Source organism: Chlorocebus sabaeus, chromosome 4 (genome assembly GCF_047675955.1).
Source record: "Chlorocebus sabaeus isolate Y175 chromosome 4, mChlSab1.0.hap1, whole genome shotgun sequence".
Taxonomy (NCBI): Eukaryota; Metazoa; Chordata; class Mammalia; order Primates; family Cercopithecidae; genus Chlorocebus; species Chlorocebus sabaeus.
In genome coordinates this window covers 9,524,972-9,530,971 of record NC_132907.1, presented here as the reverse complement: position 1 = coordinate 9,530,971, position 6,000 = coordinate 9,524,972, and the positions used below count along the sequence as shown (strand labels likewise).

At 30.1% G+C, this 6,000-nt stretch overlaps 1 long non-coding RNA gene across 1 annotated transcript in view; it reads right to left on the bottom strand.

Moving 5' to 3' along the window:
- Nucleotides 1-428: 428 nt before the first annotated feature.
- The window catches only part of LOC140711562 (uncharacterized), a 65,870-nt gene continuing 60,298 nt past the window's right edge, over nucleotides 429-6,000 (bottom strand). The window contains exons 5-7 of the long non-coding RNA XR_012092836.1: nucleotides 5,528-5,651; nucleotides 1,271-1,313; nucleotides 429-488 (exon numbers count right to left, since the gene is read on the bottom strand). This is a non-coding gene — a long non-coding RNA (uncharacterized lncRNA). The remainder of the gene's footprint in view (nucleotides 489-1,270; nucleotides 1,314-5,527; nucleotides 5,652-6,000) is intronic.

The window sequence follows — 6,000 nt, the reverse complement described above, 5'->3', positions numbered from 1 at the left end:
TAGATTTGGAACCATTTAGCCAAAGATGTTCATTTAAGTGATGCTCATTCTATCGAATACTTTTCAAGAAACCAGCCATATATATATATATCCAATATTTATTTCTTTCATTTGTTTCAAAATAATCCGAATTATTTTCTAAACAAGAAATAAGTTATAATTTCAGAAGAGAGTCCTATGATTCTGTAGATCTGTAAATATATGTCTATAATTCTATTTTATGTGTGTATAATTTTGAAAATGAAAAATTCTCATGTAATTCTTTTTGATTGAGCAATTGTGAAATATACAATTTCACATGATACACTGAATTCCTTTATGTTTTTGCCATTTATATTATTTGGAGAAATCACTGAAGCTTCTTTAAAGAAAACGTATTTTTAATAAAGTTGAAAACTGCAAAGCTAGTGAGTGACCAAAGAATTTACCTTCCACTTCAGTAGGGGGTTCTTCCTAGAAGGCCAAGAGTCATCTTGTATTGTATAAGCCTTATTTAAAGAAAACAAAGCATTCAGCTAAATTTTAAAAATAAATCATCACCTCGATGAAATTAAAATTATAATACATTTCTAAGGAGGAAAAATAATTTGTATCTTGCAAATACAGTCTTATTTCATGTAGTGCTTTTATATTTTTAGACATTTTAAAAAGAAAAACAGTGAGGCATTTTATATATATATATATATACACGTCTATATGCATATATACACACATATATATACACACACATTCATATTGTCAATTAAAAGATATTTGCATTAACATCTATCTGATCATCCTGCATGTGGTGAACAAAAAAACCCATACACTCTTATCTGTAATTTTGCATCCTTGTTTTAATCTTCTGATTACATTGTCAAAAAATTGTTAGTGAGGGATTTAAGCAATTAAGTCTGTGTATATATCATTGCTAAATCCACTGGTAGTTAAGGAAAATTGCAACCAACCAGTGCTTTAGTCTGAAAAGGATAAAACCTAAATTAATCTACATGAAGTGAAGTACTAAACAAGTAATATTTTGTCTGCACAAAAGTTTTGGAGCTGAATCATACCTTAAGGCAAGAAATATCAATTAGTTCATGTAGATCCCCTAGCAAATTCATGCACCTTTACGAGAGACTGTTCTCGATGAAGATAGGATAACCTCTCTTAATCTAAACTTAATCTGACTGGTGGGTGCAAGTGTACGACTTGAACACCTGTTTTCAAATCCCTCCACCCAGTGGCACTCATCTCACAGGAACCCAATCATTCAGGTTTGCACACTTACTTAAAGCTTTCTTGTCATTGTTCTGAATGGATAGTGTTTAAATCTAGATGGACAAAATAAGTCGGGCTTAATAACCTGTGTCTGAGTTAGCCAGTTAAGTTTCTTAGTATAGAAAAGGATGTGGAGGAGGAGGGGTGTGGCTTACTTTTGAGCTTTCCTGTTCTGATTGGACCTCCCTCTACCACTCTAATTGCTCAACCCCATTAGTTAGAACTGTATACTTAATTTTTTAATAGGGTTAAATTCTATAGAGTTATTGGGTAAGTTGAATTTGTATAGCTACTCTTAAAATATGATTCTAATTATAATTAGGTTATCACCCAATCTAAATAAAAATGCTATAAGCTTTGGTAGTGTGTTTTTTAATTAAATTTTTAATTCAGACCCCGTTTGAAATTTCCCAGTGGCATTCTGAACTTAGTGATTAGGAAAGCAAAAAAGTAATATTTGTAGTTAAAATTCCATTTTAAATATTAATTATTTTGGGTGAAAATAAACCACTTTCTGTCTCTTTTTATCATACTATTTATCAAAGGCATATATGACATATTGATAGTTTACCTGGAATGGATGCTTAAAACACAAAAACTTTTAGAAGAAATGTTTAATAAGGGAGGCTCTTTTAGGATTACCATGTGTTCTTTTTGTGTTAGTTTGTATAGTGCATTAAATATATATATATATTTAATAGTAAATTTTAAATAAATGTATCCAGATTCAAATAGTATTGTATATAGTATTTTTTACATTTCTACTTATAAGTGAGACTGGTTAAAAATTGAGGCATTATATATTTTTTTCATCAAGTTATGGTATCAAAATTATATTAGCCTTAAAAAATGTGTTGGGCAGTTTTACTTCTTTCATTTTCTCTGACACAAATTGTACATGAATTATCCATTTCTTCGAGTTTGGTATAAATTGGTTCTAAATCCATCTGGGTCATGTGTTTTTTGGGAGGAATCTTTTTTTTAATTCAATTTTTAAGTGGTAGTGATCAGTTGGTTTATTTATTTCTTATTGCATATATTTTGATTATTTATATTTTTCTAAGAATTTTTTCTTTTCATCTAAGTTTTCAATTTCACTAACTTAAAGTTATTCGTTGTATTCTTATGACACAAAACTTGTACTGGGTGAACAATATGCCTCCTTTTCATTTTGTATTTTATTTGTCTGTGGTTTCCTATTTTTTCCCCTTGGACATTCTTGTAAGAGTTTTGTCTATTATCAGTCCTTTCAACATAATAGTTTTGGGTTTTGCATCTTACTGATATTATGTCCTTGTTCTTCATTTTATTGATTGTTGATCTTTAAAGCTCTGTGGTCTTGGATTCCTTAGAGGTATCTCTAAGAATTGCACCAGCTCTAAAATTCTATGATTCTGTGAAAAGTTATTCGATGTTTAGAAGCCAATGGAATGCTCACATAAACATAAAAGGAAGTGGGATACTAATTTTTATTGGGTGAATTTACTTATGTAGATACCCTTTGTCTGGAGTAATCACAACTAGACTATTTCACATTATTATGAGTAGGCTTTAGCCTTTGAGGAAATCCACTTGAAAAGACTCTTGCAACTCATGATAATAATATGATTTAAAAAAATTTTTAGAAAGTCTATCATTTTATTTAGATGGAGAGAACCCAAATAATCTGCAGAGTAGTATTTGGGATATGTTGTTCTTAGAATTAAAAACTAACACATTAATTGCTTAGAAAAGGTTTGTGAAAAGTTCACAATATAACATGAAATCATTTTATACTCATATAAAGGGTCACTAAATCTAGTTTTTTTTTTTTTTAACATTTTCTATTTTGTGAGTGGATCACTCATATAAAATTATTTCAAAAACAGAAAAGCTAATAAAAGTTCATCAGGATTCTTTGAAAGCATTTTCTTAGTAAAATAAAATTCACATCTTTGGTATGTTAACATTAAGTCAAGTTAAACTCTTGGTTAATAAATAGACACACACACACACACATCACAGACTGAATTCTTACCTGAGTGAAGAGTTGGCTTTTGTTTGCTTGCTTGCTTGTTTACTTGCCTTTTGGTAAACTGTCCTAAATGAATTGTTTCTTCATAATAGCATTTATTATTTTTCTCTTAGCCTGCTAAAATGATAAATTGTATGGACTTAACAAATGGTGTAACTGATACTACATATTGGAACTATTTGAGATTTCATGTAAACATACTTAAATAAACTGTAGGAAGAAAATAAGAACTTTTTTGAATACAGTATTTTAACAAAATGATCTATTGTCTTTTGGAATATAGTAACTTGGAGAGCTATAACACTAGACTTCTATCATCAGTTTTAACCCCTTTACCCTTCTTTGACTTATAGAACACTAGTTTGACATACTTTAGTCAATAAAGTCACTGGTTCATTTATCTTCTTGAAATGGTAATATAAATTTGAGAAGGTTAAAATAATTCTTTAAAGGTTGGTATGATATACAAGTGATCCAAGATGTAGAAAATAATTTTCTCTTAAATATAAATCATACTTACTGAAAATACTTTTCTGGTCATGATTATTTTTATTCCAATGTGATCAATTTTACATTTGCTTTTTAACGTGGTTTCAAGAGTAATTTTCTACTTATTCCAAGGTCTGTAAATTGTTTAGTTCAATATCTGGTTCCCAGATACTTGTATAAAAATATGTCTGAGCTTGCACCTATATTTTCACATGAAATTAGACCATTAAACCTAACTTCGAATACTCAGTTCAGTGATTCTTTTTCTCTGGGAATATCCAAATTCCTTTGCCACTAATTTTAAAGTCTTCTGGTCACAGTAAGAAGAATTTTGCCTACCAACAGACTATTTTAATAAGTTATATAAAGTACCCTGGAGAGAATTTGATTTCACATAGAAAAGATGAGAAAGTCTCAATAATAGTTGCTTCTTGATACATCTGAGACAATAAATGATATTTTAAAAATAGTAATATCAAGGTTTTGAGGGTTTTTACTAATAATTAACTTATAATACTTTTGTGCAATGTGATAGGATTTTTACCTGGTAGCCGATTTGTATAACATAATGGAACAAGCTGGGAATAAACTCAAATCTCATAAGAGGCCTTGCAATTATATAAGTACTCTCCTGGAAAGGCATTATAATTCTTTTTAATGTAGAATGCCACATTATTTTACCAGTATTTATATTTCATAAATTAAACATCAAATGCCTTCTATCTTCTAGTTCCTTCTGTGAGAAATAAATGATAAATAACTTTTTATAAGTACTGAGACTCACATGAGGCAATCTGTTGGGGGGAAGCCGCAATAAAAAAATACGATGCTACAAATACTTCTCTTTTCATGTCAAAATTTGTAACATTTTTCTCTGTATATTATCAGAAATGGAGTGGAATCTTGCCTCAAGTATTCATCTGCTTATTCTGTTTATTCTCCACCTTAAATGATAATCTTAGCTTACTATACCACTATAATTCTCATTGAGGCTTATTGTAATATTCCAACCAATAGATCCAAACATGAGAAGGAAAATAAGGAGAAATTGCAGGTGACGATTAAAAAAAAAAAAAGCAAAAAAGAAATTCATGTAAATGCTTGAATGTGAGGCAAGAGAGACAGTGAAAGAGACAAAAGAATAAAATAATGTTACAATACGCATATGCAAAAGAATGAATTTGAGTTCTTATTTTACACAATATACAAAAGTTAACTCAAAATGCATTAATGACCTAAATGCAAAACCCCAAGCCATAAAACTCCTAGAAGAAAACATAAATGAAAATCTTCATGACATTAGATTTGGAAATCGTTTCTTGGAAAATGATACACAAATGCAAATATAGATAAATGGGACTATATCAAACTAAAAAACTTCTGCACAACAAAGAACACAATCAATAGACTGAAAAGGCAACATATGAAATGCAAGAAAATGTTGGAAATCATTAATCTGAGAAGTTAGTATCCAGAATATTTAAAGAACTCCTATAACTCAACAACAAAAACAACCCAATTAAAAACTAGGCAAAGGACTTGAAAAGATCCTTCTCTAAGGATCATATACAAATGGTCAGCAAGCATATGAAAATATGCTCAATAGCAGTAACCATTAGAGAAATGCAGATCAAAACCACAATGAAATACTACTGTATATCTATCAGGATGGTTAATACCAAAAGGACAGGAAATAAGTGTTGGTGAGGATGTGGAGAAATTAGAAACCTTATGCACTGTTGGTGAGATTTTAAAATAGAGCACCTGCTGTGGAAAGCAGTATTGTGGTTCCTGAAGAAATTAAAATTATAACTCATATTACACAGCAGTCACACTTCTGGATATACAGTGGCCTCTTGGTATCTGTGGGAGACTGCTTCCAGGACTTCTAGAGAATATAAAAATTTATGAACATTCAAGTTCTTGATATAAAATAGCACAGTATTTGCATATAACCCATCACATCCTCCCATATACATTAAATCATCTCTAGATTACTTCTAGTACCCAATATAATATAAATGGCTATTATACTATATCATTTAGGGGATGACAAGAAAAAAATGTCTGTACACATTCAGTGGAGGTGCAATATTTGTTTCCAAACACTTTGATCCATGGTTAATTGAATCCACAGATGGAAAACCCATGGATATAGAGGGCCAGCTAGCTATCTAAAAAAATCTAAAGCAAGATCTCAAAGAGACATTTGCGTATTCATGTTCATGGCAACATTA